This window comes from Triticum urartu, chromosome 4 (genome assembly GCF_003073215.2).
Source record: "Triticum urartu cultivar G1812 chromosome 4, Tu2.1, whole genome shotgun sequence".
NCBI classification, from domain to species: Eukaryota; Viridiplantae; Streptophyta; class Magnoliopsida; order Poales; family Poaceae; genus Triticum; species Triticum urartu.
This window is the reverse complement of record NC_053025.1, coordinates 597,443,487-597,466,390: the sequence shown is the minus strand read 5'-3', so window position 1 is coordinate 597,466,390 and position 22,904 is coordinate 597,443,487. Positions and strand designations below refer to the sequence as shown.

Genomic DNA, 22,904 nt, shown 5'->3' with positions numbered 1-22,904 from the left:
ACGGGTCTGCAACATTCAGATCCGTATGTATCTTGCAAATTTCTATATCTTCCACCTGGACTAAATCCCGCATGGAATTGAAGCGTCTCTTGATGTGCTTGTTCTCTTGTGAAATCTGGATTCCTTCGCCAAGGCAATTGCACCAGTATTGTCACAAAAGATTTTCATTGGACCGGATACACTAGGTATGACACCTAGATCAGATATGAACTCCTTCATCCAGACCCCTTCATTTGCTGCTTCCGAAGCAGCTATGTACTCCGCTTCACATGTAGATCCCGCCATGATGCTTTGTTTAGAACTGCACCAACTGACAGCTCCATCATTCAATGTAAATACGTATCCGGTTTGCGATTTAGAATCGTCCGGATCAGTGCCAAAGCTTGCATCAACGTAACCGTTTACGATGAGCTCTTTGTCACCTCCATAAACGAGAAACATATCCTTAGTCCTTTTCAGGTATTTCAGGATGTTCTTGACCGCTGTCCAGTGATCCACTCCTGGATTACTTTGGTACCTCCCTGCTAGACTTATAGCAAGGCACACATCAGGTCTGGTACACAACATTGCATACATGATAGAGCCTATGGCTGAAGCATAGGGAACATCTTTCATTTCTCTCTATCTTCTGCAGTGGTCGGGCATTGAGTCTTGCTCAACTTCACACCTTGTAACACAGGCAAGAACCCTTTCTTTGCTTGATCCATTTTGAACTTCTTCAAAACTTTGTCAAGGTATGTGCTTTGTGAAAGTCCAATTAAGCATCTTGATCTATCTCTATAGATCTTGATGCCCAATATATAAGCAGCTTCACCGAGGTCTTTCATTGAAAAACTCTTATTCAAGTATCCCTTTATGCTATCCAGAAATTCTATATCATTTCCAATCAACAATATGTCATCCACATATAATATCAGAAATGCTACAGAGCTCCCACTCACTTTCTTGTAAATACAGGCTTCTCCAAAAGTCTATACAAAACCAAATGCTTTGATCACACTATCAAAGCGTTTATTCCAACTCCGAGAAGCTTGCACCAGTCCATAAATGGATCGTTGGAGCTTGCATACTTTGTTAGCTCCCTTTGGATGAACAAAACCTTCTGGTTGCATCACATACAACTCTTCTTCCAGAAATCCATTCAGGAATGCAGTTTTGACATCCATTTGCCAAATTTCATAATCATAAAATGCGGCAATTGCTAACATGATTCGGACAGACTTAAGCATCGCTACGGGTGAGAAGGTCTCATCGTAGTCAATCCCTTGAACTTGTCGAAAAACTTTCGCAACAAGTCGAGCTTTATAGGCAGTAACATTACCGTCAGCATTAGTCTTCTTCTTGAAGATCCATTTATTCTCAATTTCTTGACGATCATCGGGAAAGTCAACCAAAGTCCACACTTTGTTCTCATACATGGATCCCATCTCAGATTTCATGGCCTCAAGCCATTTCACGGAATCTGGGCTCACCATCGCTTCTTCATAGTTCGTAGGTTCGTCATGGTCTAGTAACATAACTTCCAGAACAGGATTACCATACCACTCTGGTGCGGATCTTACTCTGGTTGACCTACGAGGTTCAGCAACAACTTGATCTGAAGTTTCATGATCATCATCATTAACTTCTTCACTAATTGGTGTAGGTGTCGCAGAAACCGGTTTCTGCGATGAACTACTTTCCAATAGGGGAGCAGGTATAGTTACCTCATCAAGTTCTACTTTCCTCCCACTCACTTCTTTCGAGAGAAACTCCTTCTCGAGAAAGATTCCGAATTTAGCAACAAAAGTCTTGCCTTCGGATCTGTGATAGAAGTTGTACCCAACAGTCTCCTTTGGGTATCCTATGAAGACACATTTCTCCAATTTGGGTTCGAGCTTATCAGGTTGAAGCTTTTTCACATAAGCATCGCAGCCCAAACTTTCAGAAATGACAACTTTGGTTTCTTGCCAAACCACAGTTTATAAGGCGTCGTCTCAACGGATTTTGATGGTGCCCTATTTAACGTGAATGCGGCCGTCTCTAAAGTATAAGCCCAAAACGATAGTGGTAAATCAACAATAGACATCATAGATCGTACCATATCTAGTAAAGTACGATTACGACGTTCGGACACACCATTACGCTGTGGTGTTCCGGGTGGCGTGAGTTGCGAAACTATTCCACATTGTTTCAAATGAAAACCAAACTCATAACTCAAATATTCTCCTCCATGATCAGATCGTAGAAACTTTATTTTCTTGTTACGATGATTTTCAACTTCACTCTGAAATTCTTTGAACTTTTCAAACGTTTCAGACTTATGTTTCATTAAGTAGATATACCCATATCTGCTTAAATCATCTGTGAAGGTGAGAAAATAACGATATCCGCCACGAGCCTCAACATTCATTGGACCACATACATCTGTATGTATGATTTCCAACAAATCTGTTGCTCTCTCCATAGTTTCGGAGAACGGCGTTTTAGTCATCTTGCCCATGAGGCACGGTTCGCAAGTACCAAGTGATTCATAATCAAGTGATTCCAAAAGTCCATCAGTATGGAGCTTCTTCATGCGCTTTACACCGATATGACCTAAACGGCAGTGCCACAAATAAATTGCACTATCATTATCAACTCTGCATCTTTTGGCCTCAATATTATGAATATGTGTATCACTACTATCGAGATTCAACAAAAATAGACTACTCTTCAAAGGTGCATGACCATAAAAGATATTACTCATATAAATAGAACAACCATTATTCTCTGATTTAAATGAATAACCGTCTCGCATCAAACAAGATCCAGATATAATGTTCATGCTCAACACTGGCACCAAATAACAATTATTTAGGTCTAATACTAATCCCGAAGGTAGATGTAGAGGTAGCGTGCCGACTGCGATCACATCGACTTTGGAACCATTTCCCATGCGCATCGTCACCTCGTCCTTAACCAATCTTCGCTTGATCCATAGTCCCTGTTTCGAGTTGCAAATATTAGCAACAGAACCAGTATCAAATACCCAGGTGCTACTGCGAGCATTAGTAAGGTACACATCAATAACATGTATATCACATATACCTTTGTTCACCTTGCCATCCTTCTTATCCGCCAAATACTTGGGGCAGTTTCGCTTATAGTGACCAGTCTGCTTGCAGTAGAAGCACTCAGTCTCAGGCTTAGGTCCAGACTTTGGTTTCTTCTCCTGAGCAGCAACTTGCTTGCTGTTCTTCTTGAAGTTCCCCTTCTTCTTCCCTTTGCCCTTTTTCTTGAAACTAGTGGTCTTATTGACCATCAACACTTGATGCTCCTTTTTGATTTCTACCTCCGCAGCCTTTAGCATTGCGAAGAGCTCGGGAATCGTCTTATCCATCCCTTGCATGTTATAGTTCATCATGAAGCTTTTGTAGCTTGGTGGCAGTGATTGAAGAATTCTGTCAATGACGCTATCATCTGGAAGATTAACTCCCAGTTGAATCAAGTGATTGCAGTACCCAGACATCTTGAGTATATGCTCACTGACAGAACTATTCTCCTCCATCTTGCAGCTGTAGAACTTATTGGAGACTTCATATCTCTCAATCCGGGCATTTGCTTGAAATATTAACTTCAACTCTTGGAACATCTCATATGCTCCATGACGTTCAAAACGTCGTTGAAGTCCCGGTTTTAAGCCGTAAAGCATGGCACATTGAACTATCGAGTAGTCATCAACACGTGACTGACAGACATTCACAATGTCCGCAGTTGCCGGCGCAGGTGGTACACCTAGCGATGCTTCCAGGACGTAACTCTTCTGTGCAGCAATGAGGATAATCCTCAAGTTATGGACCTAGTCCGTGTAATTGCTACCATCATCTTTCAACTTTGCTTTCTCAAGGAACGCATTAAAATTCAACGGAACAACAACACGGGCCATCTATCTACAATCAACATAGACAAGCAAGATACTATCAGGTACTAAGTTCATGATAAATTTAAGTTCAATTAATCATATTACTTAAGAACTCCCACTTAGATAGACATCCCTCTAATCCTCTAAGTGATCACGTGATCCATATCAACTAAACCATGTCCGATCATCACGTGAGATGGAGTAGTTTCAACGGTGAACATCACTATGTTGATCATATCTACTATATGATTCACGCTCGACCATTCGGTCTCCGTGTTCCGAGGACATATCTGTTATATGCTAGGCTCGTCAAGTTTAACTTGAGTATTCCGCGTGTGCAACTGTTTTGCACCTGTTGTATTTGAACGTAGAGCCTATCACACCCGATCATCACGTGGTATCTCTGCACGAAGAACATTCACAACGGTGCATACTCATGGAGAACACTTATACTTTGATAATTTTAGTGAGGGATCATCTTATAATGCTACCGTCAATCAAAGCAAGATAAGATGCATAAAAGATAAACATCACATGCAATCAATATAAGTGATATGATATGGCCATCATCATCTTGTGCTTGTGATCTCCATCTCCGAAGCACCGTCCGTCATGATCACCATTGTCACCAGCGCGACACCTTGATCTCCATTGTAGCATCGTTGTCGTCTCGCCAATCTTATGCTTCTACGACTATCGCTACCGCTTAGTGATAAAGTAAAGCATTATAGGGTGATTGCATTGCATACAATAAAGCAACAACCAAATGGCTCCTGCCAGTTGCCGATAACTCGGTTACAAAACATGATCATCTCATACAATAAAATTTAGCATCATGTTTTGACCATATTGATGTCTACTACACAACCTTCTTCTTATAGACGTTGTTGGGCCTCCAAGTGCAGAGGTTTGTAGGACAGTAGCAAATTTCCCTCAAGTGGATGACCTAAGGTTTATCAATCCGTAGGAGGCGTACGATGAAGATGGTCTCTCTCAAGCAACCCTGCAACCAAATAACAAAGAGTCTCTTGTGTCCCCAACACACCCAATACAATGGTAGATTGTATAGGTGCATTAGTTCAGCGAAGAGATGGTGATACAAGTGGTATATGGATAGTAGATAATAGTATTTGTAATCTGAAATTATAAAAACAGCAAGGTAACTAATGATAAAAGTGAGCGTAAACGGTATTGCAATGCGTTGAAACAAGGCCTAGGGTTCATACTTTCACTAGTGCAAGTCCTCTCAACAATAATAGCATAATTGGATCACATAACTATCCCTCAACATGCAACAAAGAGTCACTCCAAAGTCACTAATAGCGGAGAACAAACGAAGAGATTATGGTAGGGTACGAAACCACCTCAAAGTTATTCTTTCCAATCAATCCGTTGGGCTATTCCTATAAGTGTCACAAACAGCCCTAGAGTTCGTACTAGAATAACACCTTAAGACACAAATCAACCAAAACCCTAATGTCACCTAGATACTCCAATGTCACCTCAAGTATCCGTGGGTATGATTATACGATATGCATCACACAATCTCAGATTCATCTATTCAACCAACCAACACATAGAACCTCAAAGAGTGCCCCAAAGTTCCTACCGGAGAATCACGACGAAAACGTGTGCCAACCCCTATGCATAGGTTCATGGGCGGAACCCGCAAGTTGATCACCAAAACATACATCAAGTGAATCATGTGGTATCCCATTGTCACCACAGATACGCACGGCAAGACATACATCAAGTGTTCTCAAATCTTTAAAGACTCAAGCCGATAAGATAACTTCAAAGGGGAAACTCAATTCATTACAAGAGAGTAGAGGGGGGAGAAAACATCATAGGATCCAACTACAATAGCAAAGCTCGCGATACATCAAGATCGTATCACCTCAAGAACACGAGAGAGAGATCAAACACTGTCGGTGTACTAGAGTAGGGGTACCCTAGTATCCCGAACTTGTGCACGGGCAGTCGCAGCATCCCGCGGCAAGGCTTGCCGGGTGACCGCCAAGGTCCTCCGTGGTTCCTATGGAGCCATTCAAGAACAAAGTATCCAAGTCAAGGAGACAAGACCCCGGCAAGAGGAGCTTGCCGGGAAGGGCAACAAAAGCATCTCAAGACCCCGGCAAGAGGAGCTTGCCGGGAAGGCCACCCAAGGCATCTCAAGGAACTTGCCGCGGCGCGCCACGCGCCCCGGCAAGGCCCGGTGAGCGGCAAGCTCCCGGACGCGACAAGACAACGACCACGGCAAGGCGCTTGCCGCGACAAGCCACTACTCTGTGCCCGCGCTCCAGCGCATCCACCAACGTGTCGCTCTGGGACCCTTCCAGGCGTGCGTGGCGGGAGGCTGTGCAGCCAGCGGTGCGCGGTGGCAAGCGGCGCTGACAAGTTTGCCATCGTGGCGAGCGGTGGCGCCCCTGACGGTCCCTTTTGCACTATTTAGGCGACACAGACGGGCATTTAATACCCTTGTCCCCTGCCGTCAGGGTTAGGTATGATACACTGTAGCAGGTAGCTGTACCTACCGCAACACCTTTCCATTTTTACCCTTTGCCTCCGTTGCCACCTGTCGGTGACCCCTTGAGCATATAAAAGGAGGCCCATGCGCAACGTAGAGGGGGGTTAGCTAGTTCAGGGAACACTCACGCTCGGTCTCGTTAGCTGCTGGTGTGTACTGTAGCACTCCGCGCTCCCGAGCAAGAACTCAATACAAACCACAAAGCAGGAGTAGGGTTTTACGCATCCGTGCGGCCTGAACCTGGGTAACTGCTCGCGTGCCTCGCCTCGATCCGCTCTTTGCACGGCCTCCGCCCCCGCCGAACCGAAAGGGACCCGGTCCGCCGGTCCCATAGGTGTTCGTGGATCAGTCCCCCGACATCTTTGGCGCGCCAGGTAGGGGGCGTCGAAGTTGTGTGAACCAGATCCGGCGTTCACGCGAGCTAGATCTTCATCATCTTCATCGACATGCCGCCGAAGAAGAAGGTTTCGGAAGTAGCTGCTCCGTCCGCCCCGCTACCACCGGAGCAGACGGCTGATGGGGCGGACGCCGGCGGAAGAACGGGCGTCGGCGAGGGAGCTCACGGTGCTGCTAGGTCCAAGGACAAGGCTGCGCTGCCCATCGGCGGCATAGCCGGCTCCCACAACGACCGGGGGCATTCCAAGACCTCGGCGTCCGTACATGCACCGCGCCCATCTCAGGAGGCGCGGGGCCGGCAGCGTCATGGTGCTCACAGTACCATGCGTTTGCTGGACCAAGATCGAGCTGGTGGATCTCGAAGAGCTCAAGACCACCATGCACGCCAACCTGCTGGCGCGAGTGAGGCACGGTCGCCTGGACAGGATACTGCTCCTTCTAACATAGTTAGAAGTCCGAGCATATCCCGCTCCTCGCACCGTTCGCCACCACCACCCGCCACTGCAGCAGAAGCTTTGGCGCGAGCTCAACTGCTCCTGGACTACCCTCCAACAGCAGACAAGATCGACGACTGGAGGGCCACCATCCAGAGTCTCATCGGCTTCGCCAACGGCGACACTCAGCGGAAGCCGAGCACGTCGCAGCCGCAGCTAGTCAGCCAGGCACGAGCCGGTGGCGACAAGACCGGTGAGGGTGCAACCTCTGTGCACTCTCCACCCCGAAGGCCAAGATAGCCGACTCGCCGGATCCACCTCGACAGCGACTCCACCGCGTCATCAGATCCACGAGTTCGCCGCGATCAGCGCCAAGTTCTTCACGAACGACAGCAAGAAGACGCTCGTACTCGCATCGAGCGCCGAAGAGAAGCGCGACGTCAATCAGACCAGCGCGCTGGGCCCTCTGTCGACATTCATGCGCCAGGGGAACCAGGCGACTTGCCGTACGCGGTAGGTTGCCCTGCGTTCACCCGTGAGCTGCGGCAAGTCCAGTGGCCCAGCATGAAGAATTTCAAACCAGATGTACCAGAGAAGTACGACGGCAAGTCGCATCCGTCGGAGTTCCTCAGCATCTACACCATCGCGGTGCAGGCTGCTGGGGGGCGGAACGACAAGATCCTTGCCAACTACTTCCCGCTGGTGCTCAAGCCCAACGTCAGGTCCTGGGTCATGCACTTGCCGGACAACTCCATATCCTCCTGGGCAGACCTATGCCATCAGTTTGTCGGCGCCTTTACAGGCGGCCACAAACCTCATGGCCAAGAGAGTGACCTTCACATGCTCGCCCAGAAGGAAGGAGAGCCCCTGCGCAAGTACATTCAGAGATTCAGCCGTGTACAGCACAACATCCCAGATGTCCACCCTGCCGCGGTCATCAGCGCGTTCCATCAGATCGTGCGTAACCGCAGGATGCGGGAGGAGATGGCGATGTGCAAGATCAGAGACGTCAGTGAGCTGTATGCCCTGGCCGACAAGTGTGCACGTGCTGAGGAAGGGAGGAAACTCCCCGGAGAGAATACAGGAGCAGAAGGATCTGACAGTGAGGATGCTGCCCCGGCAAAGAAAAGCCGGCGGCGGAACAGGAGGAAGAAAAGCAAAGAGGTGCTAGTCGTTGAGCAGTCCGGCAACGAAGGTGGCGCCAATAAAGCCAAAGTTGGTTGCTCCGGCAAGGAGATTGCCGCATGCACCAACTGCCAGGCTGTGGCGGTCGCCGACAAGCAGGACGGCACCGACAAGCAGTACTGCAAGATTCACCGCACCAAGGGCCATGACCCCCAGAGCTGCAAGAAGTTTGAGCAGCTTGTCCAGCAGCAAAAGGCTGAGTACGAGCGACGAGACAAGGAGGGGCCCAAGGAGGCGCTGGAGAATCTGGCAAGAAGCGCGCCAGCCGGGGAGGACGCCGCGGCAAGGCCAAGCAGCGGCAAGGAGACAGACCTCCCCGCGGCCGCGACAAGGATGAAGATGACGATGACGACGAAGACATGGATGATGTTGAGACCAGTGAGCAGGAGTTCCAGAAAGCCACAGAAGTCTTGTGCGTTGACGGTGGTGTTTCTCTGCATACTTCGCACCGCCAACTCAAGCAGTGGGTGCGGGAAGTTAATGCAGCAGAACCACCCGTCGAATCACGCAAGCTTCTGAAATGGTCCAGCACGCCTATCATCTTTGATATTGAGGACCACCCTGATCGCACAACTGCGGTCGGGTGCTTGCCGATGTTGGTTTCGCCAACTATCCGCAACCTCAAGGTCACTAAGATGTTAGTTGACGGCGGGGCCGGCTTGAACCTGATCTCCTCCGCTGTAATCCAGAAACTCCAGACCCCTGACAGCGAGCTTGAAGAGACTGGCACATTCCAAGGAATTAACCCGGGAAGGAGCAAGCCGAAGGGGAAGGTCACGTTGCTAGTAACATTTGGCAGCGAGCTGAACTTCAGGACTGAGAGGGTCACTTTTGACGTTGCCGATATTCCATTGCCTTACAATGGGATACTTGGCCGTCCAGCACTCGCCAAGTTCATGGCAGCCTCTCACTATGCATACAACATGCTGAAGATGCTAGGCCCGATAAGCGTCATCTCTGTCCCTGGCGACAAGAAGGATGCCCTTATCTGCGCCAACAAGATTTACCGGGAAGCAGCAGCCGCAGCAGATCGCAAGTCACTTGCCATTGAAGCTCCCGGGGGGAAGAAGACCAAGTCCGGCAAGAGTTCTGATGCTCACTCCGGCAAGCGCACCTCTTTGGAGTGCTGCGCCGCCGTCGAGGACGCACCATCGAGCTCCATCGGCAAGTGTAAGAAGACAATGGCAGCTCCGCCAGAGACGAAGAAGGTGTCCGCCAAGGAGGACGGCACTGGTGGTACCTTCACCATCAGTGCCACTCTCGACCCTAAATAGGAAAGCGCGCTCATTGCTTTCCTGCGGGCGAATATCGACGTGTTTGCGTGGCAACCGTCTGACATCCCCGGTGTTCCCAGGAAAGTAATTGAGCACCACCTTGCCGTTTGTCCTCATGCGCGGCCCGTCAAGCAGAAAGTCAGGAAGCAAGCAGTGGAGCGCCAAGAATTCATTGTAGAAGAGATCAAGAAGTTGGAAGCAGCAGGCCTTGTCAGAGGAGTGCTCCATCCTACGTGGTTGGCCAATCCTGTAGTCGTGCGCAAGGCGAATGGGAAATGGTGACTTTGTATCAATTTTACCGATGTTAACAAAGCTTGTCCCAAAGACCCATTTCCTTTGCCGCGCATTGACCAGATTGTTGACTCCACAGCCGGATGTGATTTGCTTTCATTTCTTGACGCATACTCAGGATACCATCAGATCTTCATGGCAGAAGAGGATGAGGAGAAGACCGCATTTATTACTCCATGTGGCACGTACTGTTTCGTACGGATGCCTTTCGGATTAAAAAATGCTGGTTCAACATTTGCAAGAGTAGTCCATGTCGCTCTTGAGCCACAAATACACAGAAATGTGGAAGCCTACATGGATGACATAGTGGTCAAGAGCAAGGACAAGGCAACTCTGATCCAAGATTTAGACGAGACCTTTGCAAATTTGCGCAAGATCAGCCTCAAGCTCAATCCAGAGAAGTGTGTATTTGGAGTCCCCTCCGGCAAGCTTCTCAGGTTCTTCGTGTCTCAGCAGGGAATTGAAGCCAATCCCGACAAGATCAAAGCCATTGAGCAGATTGAAGCACCAAAGCGCGTCAAGGATGTACAAAGACTTGCTGGTTGCGTGGCTGCTCTCAGCAGGTTTATCTCTAGGTCTGCTGAGCGCGCCCTGCCGTTTTTCAAATTATTGAAAAAGGCAAGTCCAATGAAATGGACTCCGGAAGCGGAGGCTGCGCTGCAAGACTTGAAGAAATACCTGTCCTCCCCCCCCAATACTTGTCGCACCTAAGCCACAAGAGAAGTTGCTGCTGTATATAGCGGCAACCAATCAAGTGGTTAGTGCTGCGTTGGTGGCGGAGAGGGAGGCAGATGACGAGCCAGCAACCACGGCAAGCGCATCCAGCGACAAGCAAGGGGCTTCCCCGGCAAGCTCTGGTCCGGACAAAGATGGATTTGCGCAGATGCACGAGGAGACACAGAAGAAGATGGTGCAGCGCCCAGTTTACTTTGTCAGTTCCCTTTGGCAGGGGGCTAGGTCAAGGTACTCTGGCGTGCATAAATTGCTTTTCGGCCTTCTCATGGCCTCGAGAAAGCTGCGCCATTACTTCCAAGCACATGAGATCACAGTTGTCACTCGCTTTCCGCTGAAGAGGATACTACAAAATCCAGAAGCGACAGGCAGGATTGTTGAGTGGGCACTGGAACTGTCAAGCTTTGGCCTCAAATATGAGAGTACTTCAACTATCCAGAGCAGAGCACTGGCAGAATTTATAGCAGAATGGACGCCAACACCAGATGAAGAAATCCCAAAAACGAGCATCCACGTTGACGAAGCAAGCAAAGAGTGGCTGATGTACTTTGATGGTGCCTTTTCGCTGCAAGGCGCCGGCGCTGGCGTGCTGCTTGTCGCACCCACCGGAGAGCACCTCAAGTACGTAGTCCAGATGCACTTTCCCAAGGAGCAAGCAACAAACAATACTGCAGAGTATGAAGGCTTGCTTGCCGGTCTCCGGATCGCGGCAGACCTTGGGATCAAGAAGCTCATTGTCAGGGGTGACTCGCAGCTTGTCGTCCGCCAAGTGAACAAAAGCCATCAGAGTCCGTTGATGGAAGCTTACGTCGATGAAGTGAGAAAGCTAGAAGAGCGCTTTGACGGCCTACAGATGGAGCATGTTCCAAGAGCTCAGAACGCCATTGCCGATAGCCTGTCAAAGTGCGCCGCACTTAAGTTACCTGTGGAACCAGGGATCTTTGTGCTCAAGCTGACTCAACCATCCATAACGCCACCGACTGGACAGAGCAAGAAGAGGAAGTTGATTTCTGGTGACTATTTGCCGGCAGAGCTTCCCAAGCCGCCGCCAAGAAGGTCCCAAAGATCAACGCCAAGAGCGCTGCGGAGCAATCTGCTCCGGCAAGCCCTAGGGTTTGTTCCGTTGAAGCAGAAGCTCCCGACAAGTTTTTCTCCGGCAAGCTTGCCGGGGAACGTCAAGCTCCAGCAGAGCCGTAGGTTCTCGCCGTAGAAGCGGACGTTCCCACAGCAACAGATTTGCCTTGCGCTGAGGAGCAATCTGCTCCGGAAAACCCTAGGGTTTGTTCCGTCGAAGCAGAAGCTCCCGACAAGTTTTGCTCCGGCAAACTTGCCGGGGAACGTCAAGCTCCGGCAGACCAGCAGGTTCTTGTCGTAGAAGCGGACGTTCCCGCAGCCGTAGATTTGCCTTTAGTCCTTGTTGTCGAGCCACAAGCTCCAGCATGGGCACAGCAGATTGTCCGTTTCCTTCAGACAGGAGAACTTCCCGAAGAGCAAGAAGAAGCGGAAAGAGTAGCCCGGCAGTCAAGTATGTACCAGTTTGTCGACAAGACACTGTACAGAAGAAGACTGAACGGTGTGAAATTGAAGTGTATTCACCGGGAAGACGGACAAAAGCTGTTGGCAGAGATACATGGAGGCATATGTGGTCACCACATTGGCGCAAGAGCACTTGTCGGCAAAGCATTCCGGCAAGGTTTCTTTTGGCCGACAGCCCTCCAGGATGCAACTGCACAAGTAACCAAGTGTGAAGCGTGCCAGTTCCATTCCAAGCAGATACACCAACCAGCTCAAGCTCTCCAGACGATCCCTTTATCCTGGCCATTTTCGGTCTGGGGGCTCGACATCCTCGGCCCCTTTCCCCGAGCAGTCGGGGGCTTTGAGTACTTGTACGTTGCAATCGACAAGTTCACAAAGTGGCCGGAAGTGGAACCAGTGAGGAAGGTGACAGCACAGTCATCAGTCAAGTTCTTCAGGTCGATTGTTTGCCGCTTCGGGATCCCTAACAGGATAATCACCGACAACGGTACACAATTTACGAGCCGCACCTTCATGCAGTATGTCCAAGATCTTGGCGCCAAGGTCTGCTTCGCTTCTGTTGCTCACCCAAGAAGCAACGGTCAAGCAGAAAGGGCAAATGCTGAAGTGCTGCGCGGGCTCAAGACCAGGACTTTCGACAGGCTGCACAAGTGCGGAAGAAACTGGATTGAGGAGCTGCCGGTGGTTCTTTGGTCGATCAGGACGACGCCAAATCGAGCCACCGGACAGACACCTTTCGCTCTAGTCTATGGAGCAGAGGCAGTTATCCCCACGAAACTCATATACGGGTCACCTCGAGTGCTCGCTTATGATGAGCTTGAGCAAGAGCAGCTGCGACAAGATGACGCGCTGCTCCTTGAGGAAGACCGTCTTCAGGCTGCTGTGCGAGCTGCTCGCTACCAGCAAGCTTTGCGCCGCTACCATAGCCGCAAAGTTAATGCCAGAAGTTTCGAGGAAGGTGACCTTGTTCTTCGGCGTGTTCAGTCCGCCAAGAATTCCAACAAGTTGACGCCGAAGTGGGAAGGCCCTTACCGGGTGAAACGAGTCACAAGGCCTGGCGCTGTCCGCCTTGAGACTGAAGATGCCATTCCGGTGAGCAACTCCTGGAACATCGAGCATCTTCGTAAGTTTTACCCGTAGGGCGCGGTTGTCGGAACCTGTTCCGGCAACCACCTTTTGTACAAGTCTTGCCGCTGTTGCATGTAATCCTTTGTACAAAGCCGGGCGCAGACCCCGTGCATAAGTAAAGCTCATGTGCTCCGCACATCTTGTCGATTTCATGCGTTCTATTTTTTGCATGTGTTATCTGACACTTTGTGCAGCACCTACTCCTCGGTAAGCAATAACGAGCCGTAAGGCTCCATATCTTTATTTTCTCTTCTTTCTTTTTTCTCAAGGAAAGGAAGGTTCCCTCGCCCACAAGTTTGCTGGGGGGGGGGGGGAAAGGAGAAGATAATGGTATGGACCAGGCATTGTTCAAGAGAGTTTCGCCTTGCCGGGAAGCAAACGACAGAAAAGCTAAGTTGCCAAAGTTTGAGCAATTAGATTTTTTAAATTTTAAGTTATCTCCCTTGAACAACCGCACTTTGTATGGAAAACCTGTGCGCGGAGGAACCAACTCGTAGCTAGTTGCGCCCTTATTTTGTTTCGAGTCCGCTCAACAACTTAAGTGAGCTACAACTAGTTGCGATAAGGTTTCTTGCCGGTAGCGGCACCGCCAGCAGGCTGTTGACGTTCCGCACTCAGCGCTCGCGGCTCAGGTTCCTGCACCGGCAAGTTCCCTAAAAGCGTAGGGCAAAAACATACAAAGGAAGGAATCAAGTAAAGGGGATAACATTGCAATCATTCCATAGAATAAAGTTATATTACAAAGATAGCTTGTCGCAGCTCTAATAGATTGTTTTCATAACATGATAAACAACGACAAGAAAAGAAGAGATGGGTGGCCTAATCTACACGATCGCCCTCGATCCTCTTGATCCCGCTCACCTTGTCCACAATGGGTGCGACAAGGGCCTTGAGCGCCTCCAGATCGGCGTCCGGCGGCAGGGTCTTGAGGACGTTGGTGAAGTTGAGGCCCGGATTGCGGAAGGCCACCTTCGCCAACACTTTCTGAAGAGCTCCCACGCAGATCTTGCGCGACTCGTCGGCCAGCTGCTTCGGGATCCTCTCCTGGAGTCGCTGGAGGGCCGTCGCCACGCCCTTGAAGAACAAGACGAGCTTGGCGCTGGGTTGGAGATTTTCGTCGGAGGGATACCCGAGATCCTCCATCCCCAGCTGCGCCAACTCCCTGTCAATATCTGTGGCAACATTCACAAGACTTTCCGTCCAATGCTCCACAGTCTCCCTGAAGGCGTTCTGGGTGGCGGCAACACTCTCCAGCAGCGCCTTGTCGGCCTTGATCTCTTCCTTCAAGGCCGCCTCCTGCTTCTTGGCGCCGTCCAGCGTCTTGGTCAAAGCGGTCAGCTTCAACTCAAGACCCGTGTTGGAGTCCTTGGCGGCGCTGAGCTCTTTGCCCTTCTCGGCAAGATCGGCCTCTAGCTGCGCCACCTTTGTCTCCAACTCCTTCTTGGCGGCCTCGGCGGCGGCGGCAGCGTCCTCTGCTTGCTTGAGGGCTCCGCCGAGTTTTTCCTCGCGCGCGGCAAGCTCCTCCTCGTGGGCGTCAAGATTGACCTTCCGCTGCGCCAGCTCGCCCTCCTCCGCGGATAGCTTCACAGCGGCAAGTCGCTGTTGCTCTTCGACTTCGGCCTTCTCGAGGAAGAAGACCTTCTGCGCTTCAGCGAGCTGCTCCCGCTCCTCCGCCAGGGATCGGAGGGCTTCCCGGTGGAAACCCCCGAGCTCTTCCGCGCGCTTCTCGATATCTGCTCCCGCCTTCGCGACAAGCGCCTCGCGGGATTCCAGCTTGGCTTGCCGCGCGCGGTTGAGCGACATCAACTTCCGCAGCAGCCGCTCCTCCTCAGGCTCGTTGCTGCTGCTGCTTGGCGCGTCAACCAGCGTCAGCCCCGCGGAGGCGAGCACCTCCCCGTCGAAGATCTCCCCCTCGACCGGTGCCCTGGAGCTTGACGCCCAGGGGAGGTTGATGAAGACACCTTCGCCGGCCTTCAAATAGACGCCTGGCTGGGGCTCTTCGGAGCCTGGCGTTGCGGCAGCGGCGGACGGGTCGGTGGTCGGTGTAGCGCCTGGCGCTCCTGCGGCCTCAAGGCCGTCAGTGCGATCACCAGACCCTTCGCCAGTTGCTACGGCGGCAGCCTTGGCGGCCTCTACGCCGGCGGCATCGCCAGCACCGGCTGCTTCGTCGGCGGCGACCTCGATCTCCATCTGCTCTGCAGCGGATGGGTCTGACGGCCGGAAGAGGGGAGAAGAGTCAAGTAAAAATCCAACAAGAAGAAGAACCCAAGGGAAGTTTTGGAGCAAGAGGAGTACCTGCACCAGGTTCTGCAGTCGTGGTCTCCACCGTCGGGGGGCCGCTGGTGCTGTCCCTTGCCGGAGAACCCTCCCTTGCCGGAGACTTCTCCCTTACCGGGAAGCCCTCCCTTGCCGGAGAGTTCTCCCTTGTCGGGGGATTCTCCCTTGGCTCCTGGTGGGGCTGCTCTGCTCCTGCACAAACCAACAATCAAATATCAGCAAAGACAGAGTACCCATGCGCACCTCACAGCGTAAAGCAAACCGTATACTTACGCTGGGGGCTGCTCTGGAGAAAAGTTGCCGGGTCCGGCAAGATTGTCTCGGGTGCACCCCCTTCTGTCGCCGTGGGTTCATCCTCGATGATAATCACCGGGGCTTTGGCTCTCTTTGCTGCTCTCTGGGCCAGAGTCCTGAAAAGGAACAAGTTCAGAGTAAAGCAAATCAGATACAAGACAAAACAACAAGGATTGGAGAACTACAAGTACAACAAGGGAGTCTTACTCTTCTTATTCTTCCTCGCCGGAGCTGAACGCGGAGAAGTCGAAGTCTGGCTCACGTCCGGCGCGAGGAGGCGGAGGAGTAGCTTCCCTTGGCCGCTTGGCAGGAGCAGTGGCGGTGGTCTGAGACGACCCCGCTCCGGCTGGAGTAGAAGCGGTGGTCCGGGAGGGCCCCGCTCCAGTTGTCGTTGCAGCGTGAGATGCTCCTGCGGCAACAGTGCTTGCCGCGGTGGAGCGTGTCGCGCGGCGCGGCGGCTGTTCACTCGCCTGCTGCTCCGCCACGTCACCAACCTTGCGGAGACGCCTTCTTGGTGGGGATGGAGGCTCTGCTTGCGGCGAGCTGCCCGAAGATGAGGAGGAAGAGGAGTTGATTTCCAGCGAGCCGCTCGTGTCCTTGGCGGGCTCGCTCGGCTCAGCGTCACGCCCGGCAAGCTCCTTCTTGCCGGTGGGCTCCCCTCGCTCGGCATGGCTTGCCGCTTCTGCTGCATCTGCCTCCTCCACAGTGAATTCGAATTCGCCCGCGGCTGCGGCTGCCGCTGCCTCTTCCAGCCTAGTGGCGATGAGCGCCATCTCCGCATCCGTGGTGTCGCGGGTGAGACTGTCCTTCTCGTCGGAGCGGATTGGCACTTCTACCAAGTCATCGAAGAACTGCTGCACGACGTCATCTGCAAGCTCCTGCCAAGTTGGCACAATTCCATGCGAGTCGCACTCCGGCATCATTGCACGGATGCGGTCGAGCGCGGAATTGTTGCACAACGGAACGACGCCCGCCGGCAACCTGAACACCTCGGGATGTTGGGGGTCATACTTGAAGAGCTCCTGGAGCATCGCGTTGAGCTCCAAAACTGTGAAGTTGAAGTTGAGGCCCGGCCGCAGCCTCATGATGTCTGCCGCGTTCTTGAACTCCCAAGTGGGCCTCCCCCGTTCCTGTAGGGGGGCGATGCGGCGGCGAAGAAAATCCGCGCCAACAGCACCTACAGTAAGCCCGGCAAGCCTGAGGCGCAGGATCCGGGTGACAGCAATCTTCAGCATGGCGTCTTCCGGGGCCACGTCACTCCAATCGCTGCCGCGTGCTACTGGGGTTTGGCGCCAGGTGGTGAATGGCTGCGGGTTCTCCTCGTCAATCCAGCACCAATCTGCTCTCCACTCCTCCCACTTGCCGTGGAATTCTCCCTCCAGATAAGTTTCCTTCTTGCCGGCCCTTGAGATCCAGGCGATTCCGCCGGATAAAGGTTCTCCTCTCTCTACTCGGGGTATGAAGAAGTGGCGGAAGAGGGCTACGTTGGGAAGGACTCCGACAAAGTTTTCGCAGAGATGTGCGAAAACCGCCATGGTCAGAACGGCATTGGGGGTGAAGTCAAGGAGGTGGAATCCGTAGGTATTCATGATGTCGTAGAAGAATTCAGAGAAAGGCGGGCAGAGCCCGCAGTAGAAGAACAATGCAAAGAAGGGGTACCCGTTTGGGGCCTTCTTCCAAGCGGCGGCGGGGAGTACCTTCGTGCGCGGATGCGCCCGCGTCTCCGCCGACCAGAAGAGGTAGTAGTTCTCCCTCAGCTCCTTCGCGGCAAGCTTGGGCGGGAAGACGGCCCGCTCCTTCCGCAGCGCCGCAAGCCGCTGCGCCTCGATCGACTTCACGACCTTCCCCTTGTCGGCTTTTGGGGCCATGGCGGAAGTGGTGGAGGAGGTCGACGGCGTTGGTGGTGTTGATGGCGATGGGGGGCGGAGCGCTGCTCTCTTTCGGCTTTGGGGCGACGAGGGAGCGGTAGAGATTTCTGAGATTGGAAGCAGCAACGGGCGAATAGGCGAACTGCCCCTGTTTCCCCTACTTATAAAGAGGGAGGGGGCGGACGTTCCGCATTTCCGAATAAAGTAACCACCCACGATCTCTCCCACGACGCCGCATTCAACGCGTGCCGTTCGGGGAGGGCACGGTGGATACGGAGAGAGATACGGCGTAACCTAGGCCGCGCGTGCCCGTGCCCTGTTTTGGGCCTGGCCCAACAGCGCTCGGCACCGTGTATGGCCCAGGCCCGGGGGCTCCTGTCGGTGTACTAGAGTAGGGGTACCCTAGTATCCCGAACTTGTGCACGGGCAGTCGCAGCATCCCGCGGCAAGGCTTGCCGGGTGACCGCCAAGGTCCTCCGTGGTTCCTATGGAGCCATTCAAGAACAAAGTATCCAAGTCAAGGAGACAAGACCTCGGCAAGAGGAGCTTGCCGGGAAGGGCAACAAAAGCATCTCAAGACCCCGGCAAGAAGAGCCTGCCGGGAAGGCCACCCAAGGCATCTCAAGGAACTTGCCGCGGCGCGCCACGCGCCCCGGCAAGGCCCGGTGAGCGGCAAGCTCCCGGACGCGACAAGACAACGACCGCGGCAAGGCGCTTGCCGCGACAAGCCACTACTCTGTGCCCGCGCTCCAGCGCATCCACCAACGTGTCGCTCTGGGACCCTTCCAGGCGTGCGTGGCAGGAGGCTGTGCAGCCAGCGGTGCGCGGTGGCAAGCGGCGCTGACAAGTTTGCCATCGTGGCGAGCGGTGGCGCCCCTGACGGTCCCTTTTGCACTATTTAGGCGACACAGACGGGCATTTAATACCCTTGTCCCCTGCCGTCAGGGTTAGGTATGATACACTGTAGCAGGTAGCTGTACCTACCGCAACACCTTTCCATTTTTACCCTTTTCCTCCGTTGCCACCTGTCGGTGACCCCTTGAGCATATAAAAGGAGGCCCATGCGCAACGTAGAGGGGGGTTAGCTAGTTCAGGGAACACTCACGCTCGGTCTCGTTAGCTGCTGGTGTGTACTGTAGCACTCCGCGCTCCCGAGCAAGAACTCAATACAAACCACAAAGCAGGAGTAGGGTTTTACGCATCCGTGCGGCCCGAACCTAGGTAACTGCTCGCGTGCCTCGCCTCGATCCGCTCTTTTCACGGCCTCCGCCCCCGCCGAACCAAAAGGGACCCGGTCCGCCGGCCCATAGGTGTTCGTGGATCAGTCCCCCGACAAACACATAGCTACTGGTACATACCCTCAGCCCCGAGGGAGAACTACTCCCTCCTCGTCATGGAGAGCATCAGGATGATGAAGATGGCCACCGGAGAAGGATTGCCCCCTCTGGCAGGGTGCCAGAACGGGTCTAGATTGGTTTTCGGTGGCTACGAAGGCTTCTGGCGGCGGAACTCCCGATCTATTGTCTGTTCTAGAAGTTTTAGGGTACGTAGGTATATATGGGTGAAAGAAGTACGTCGGTGGATCGAAGGGGGGCCACGAGGCAGGGGGCGCGCCCTAGGGGGTGGGCGCGGCCCCACCCTCGTGGGCACCTCCCTTCTTTCCTGACGTGCACTCCAAGCTTTTCTAGTAGCTTTCCTTCCAAAAATAACTTCTCTAGTTGATTTCGTTCCGTTTCAACTCCGTTTGATATTCCTTTTGTTTGAAACACTAAAATAGGCAAAAAAAACAGCAAATCTGGGCCGGGCCTCCGGTTAATAGGTTAGTCCCAAAAATGATATAAAAGTGGATAATAAAGCCCAATATTGCCAAAAACAGTAGATAACATAGCATGGAGCAATCAAAATTATAGATACGCTGGAGACGTATCACATATCACATCACAACATGCCCTGCAAAAATAAGTTAGACGTCCTCTACTTTGTTGTTGCAAATTTTATGTGGCTGCTACGGGCTTAGCAAGAACCGTTCTTACCTACGCATCAAAACCACAACGGTAGTTTGTCAAGTTGGTGCTGTTTTAACCTTCGCAAGGACCGGGCGTAGCCACACTCGGTTCAACTAAAGTTGGAGAAACTAACACCCGCCAGCCACCTGTGTGCAAAGCACGTTGGTAGAACCAGTCTTGCGTAAGCGTACGCGTAATGTCGGTCCGGGCCACTTCATCCAACAATACCGCTGAACCAAAGTATGACATGCTGGTAAGCAGTATGACTTATATCGCCCACAACTCACTTGTGTTCTACTCGTGCATATGACATCTACGCATAAAACCAAGCTCTGATACCACTGTTGGGGAAGTAGTAATTTCAAAAAAAATTCCTACGCACACACAAGATCATGGTGATGCATAGCAACAAGAGGGGAGAGTGTTGTCCACGTACCCTCGTAGACCGAAAGCGGAAGCGTTAGCACAACACGGTTGATGTAGTCGTACGTCTTCACGATCCGACCGATCAAGTACCGAACGCACGACACCTCCGAGCTCAGCACACGTTCAGCCCGATGACATCCCTCGAACTCTGATCCAGCCAAGTGTTGAGGGAGAGTTTCGTCAGCACGACGGCGTGGTGATGATGATGATGTTCTACCGACGCAGGGCTTCGCCTAAGCACCGCTACAGTATTATCAAGGTGGACTACGATGGAGGGGGGCACCGCACACGGCTAAAAGATCAAACGATCAATTGTTGTGTTTCTAGGGTGCCCCCTGCCCCCGTATATAAAGGAGCAAGGGGGGTGCGGCCGGCTAGAAGAGGGGGCGCGCCAGGAGGAGTCCTACTCCCACCGGGAGTAGGACTCCCTCCCTTTTCCTAGTTGGATTAGGACTTGGGGGGAAAGAGGTGGACACTACTAGGGAAAAACCTAGCAGCAGCGCGGGTTTTAGGCCTATCAGCAGCGCGGGTACCCGTGCTACCAATAAGGCGCTACAGCTAATAGTTAGTAATAGCGTGGGTTGAACCCGCGCAACTAGTAACAAAGTTAGTAGTAGCGTGTGCCACCCACGCTACTGCTATTTAGTACCCGCGCCACTACTAACAAAATAGTAGCAGCGTGTCCACACTACCAACGCTACTAGTATCCTAAATACTAGTAGCGCGCAGTCTTTTCCCACGCCACTACTAACTAATTTATAATAAAAAATGAAATCCACTAATTCCATTTTATGCATACAGTTCCCAGTAAACACAACAATAGTGAGCACTGCTGGGCTCCTATTTCATGGTTAACCAGAAACCGAAGGAAATAAATCAGCTAAAAACCTCATTATGCATTGCAACTCACAAATGACCACTTCAAAGAACATGCAAGTATCTATGTCATTAACAATTGCAAACATAAGTTTCTTTTTACTACAGTTGTTGTATGTACTATCACACAGTTCCTCATTCTGTTCTCACTCAATAATAAGAAAAATGAAAAGAAAAGATAGAGATAATCTGCCGCAATTGCACTTCGGTGTCATGGATCCAGTCTGCCGCTTCAACATCTCATTATCCGGCAGCACTCTGTCGCTATCTTCTACCTATGAATAAAAACAGACCTTGTCAGAGAAGCAAATGTGAAACCTTATTACAACATGTATGCTAAGTCGCTAACCCATAGAGACAGCTACAACAAATGTGGAAACTTTCCATGTTGCCGAGTAAGTATATTAACTAGACAAAGTTAGATGACAGTGAAGCTTAAAGCTGCAGTAAGAAATATTAGATATACACATTTTGAAAATCAACCTCAGAAGTGGATACTCTTGTAGACCTGCAAGAGCAGATATGGTAGTAACCAAAATCCTATAAAGATTCAAGGTTAAAGATTATAAATCCAATTTATCATTAGCATAAAAATATTAGTTCCATGAAGAAGTTTGTCAAGAGATATTTTCTAGTGTTTCTAAGACAGTGACTGAAACATAATGAAAGAAAACACATTTCTGCATTTTAATTAGGGGGGGCTTTAGTTCTAAAATACTGGAACTGTGACTGAATGATCATATATACTATTAGAAAAACAGACCAAAATCCCCGCAGAACAAAACAGACCAAAAAATTAACTTCCTACTTACAGTGGCAAGAAAATCCTATATGAATGTGTTATAATAAATAATGCTAACCATGAAGTCTTCTTCCATATAACAAAGGAGTGACGAAACCAAAAAACCTGTAATTCAAGTACGACATGCAGTTAGTTAATTATTTGCATGTCAACAGTTCTAACGTCTAGCTACAGATCTTCAAAGTAAAGATTGTGAACTCTATTAGACATGATTATATCAATTAGACCAAATAGAAAATAATTCAATATGTTGTATATCCATTAAACGAAGTTCAATCTATCTTCTGATTATTAGTGTTTCAGTTAGGTGATTAGTCCTTCTACGGCCGCCGGTTAATAGGTGAGCCATGACTTTTTACAGTAAAAAAATGCAAAGGAAATAACAAGTTAGTATTTTTCCAAATCTAATTATACGGCCACGTTGATCATACCTTACTAATTCTGGCCGGACACTAGTAACACAAGAAAAACTCCCATGCTTTACGGTGCACATTCACCATTTGATAGTGTGATCATTTGAGATCACTAAATCATCTTCTATATGACGTAGGCCAGTAACATTTACATCAGCTTGCTCACTTGTAGCTGCTGGAGCAACCAAATCATCCTGAGCCAATACAGGGTTGCTGCTCAGGCCAAGAACAACAGCTGTAACAAGACTGGAATTAGGATTGCCATGGTACCAAATATGATATTTATTTCATTAAATCAAATGGAGGAGGCTGCATATGCAGAGAGCAGACCTATTTGCCCAATCAGTATAGCAGCACATGTTGCCGTGCAGGAGCACGCGGCACCTATGACTTCGCTCGGGTTGATGATGATGTCTCGCTTGATACTCCCTTGTCCGCTGAGACGGCACTCTGTCGCCGCTGCGGCCACCAGCGGCATTCTGCTCAATGGCGGGCCAAGGCATGCCTTGTGGATGTCTAGGAAGCTCGAATCAGGCTGGACCTGAGAAGAAACAGA

The 22,904-nt window shown here is 51.1% G+C and overlaps 1 long non-coding RNA gene across 1 annotated transcript; it reads right to left on the bottom strand.

The window, feature by feature from the left end:
• Nucleotides 1-21,149: 21,149 nt before the first annotated feature.
• On the bottom strand, nucleotides 21,150-22,288 carry LOC125554342. Its single transcript, XR_007304372.1, has 2 exons — nucleotides 21,994-22,288; nucleotides 21,150-21,408 (listed from the first exon to the last, which is right to left on the bottom strand). It is a non-coding gene; the product is annotated as an uncharacterized LOC125554342 (long non-coding RNA).
• Between the last annotated feature and the right edge of the window lie 616 nt (nucleotides 22,289-22,904).